General features: G+C 46.5%; 1 protein-coding gene across 1 annotated transcript in view; it reads right to left on the bottom strand.

Annotated features, from left to right (window-relative positions):
* LOC103588353 (serine/threonine-protein kinase Nek5-like) overlaps positions 1-1,173 on the bottom strand; it is a 36,894-nt gene that overhangs the window by 26,127 nt on the left and 9,594 nt on the right. The window lies entirely within an intron of this gene.

Below are 1,173 nucleotides of genomic sequence, written 5' to 3'. Positions count from 1 at the left end.
CCCTTTATTCAGTGGCTGCCCTTAAAAATTGTTCAACATGACTCAGTTCTCTGCCCATGGGGGCTGCTTGGCTCCTAGGAAGACCTCAGAAGAGTCCCAAGAGCTCTTAAATACCCAGTAAACTAGGTCCGTACACACAGAACTATTTTGAATGCACTGGTTTTAGTCAGCAAGGAACACAGTGTCCTGCACAGCGTAAAAGCTCAAGAATTAGAGGCTATATTTATTTATTTACTGATTCTTTACCCACTTGATGATGCTTGAGGATAGCTAGGTTAACACTTCTGCTCCATTAACTACTTACAACCTGTGAATTAAAATAACCCAGTGCTGGAGGCTACCTGGGGAATGCACCATGGTGGACTGTGGGCACGTCGGCCCTGTCACAGCCTTATAAACACCTGACATACTGTACATTTGCTCATGGTCTGTCTCTTCCCACGAAGATATACATTTCATGAGGACAGGGATTTTTGTCTGTTTTGTTCACTGCTACATTCCCAGTACTTAGAACAATGCCTGGCATATAGTGAGCATTTAATGAATATCTGTTAAGTGAATACACAGTCTCCGACCAACGCTTTTTTTTTTTAAGCTTTGGAATATAGTGATGAATGGTGAATAGATGTTGTGTTCAGGTGCGCAGAGGAAGGGAATTCCCTCCTTGAAGCTCTGCCCCTCTAGTTTGGCAGTTTGCTTGGCTGCGGACTGTGGCTGCTTGCTGCCTCTCTTAAAGAGGATTATACAGCCCCATGGGACATGCAGGATGATGCAGGAGGAATATAAAGCAGGCTTCCCCCACCACACACACTCCAGCCAGGCTCTGAGAGTAATGGTGTGGTGGGCTCTGTGTCTTCCTCTTTTCTGTCACTCCAGCTCCATATCTGGGCTGCTCCTTCAGCCTGGACCCCAGACTCAAGACCCCAGCCCACTCACAGCCAGCATGTAATGTGAGTGAGAAAAAGGTGTGTATTACTTGCAGGCCACTGCAAATTTGGGAGTCGTTACTGCCACAAAGCTAATGCACCAATCATTAATTATTTGGAAAAGTGAGAATTAAGTAGAGGTGGAAAACTTAATAAAACATAGGAAAGCTGTCTACAAAAACTCACTAGAGGGGCCGGCCCGGTGGCGCACTGCTACAGTGCGCTGCTTGGGAAGCGCGGCGGCGCT

The sequence above is a fragment of the Galeopterus variegatus genome, unplaced genomic scaffold, assembly GCF_000696425.1.
Source record: "Galeopterus variegatus unplaced genomic scaffold, G_variegatus-3.0.2 Scaffold558, whole genome shotgun sequence".
NCBI classification, from domain to species: domain Eukaryota; kingdom Metazoa; phylum Chordata; class Mammalia; order Dermoptera; family Cynocephalidae; genus Galeopterus; species Galeopterus variegatus.
This window is presented reverse-complemented; position numbering and strand designations above follow the sequence as displayed.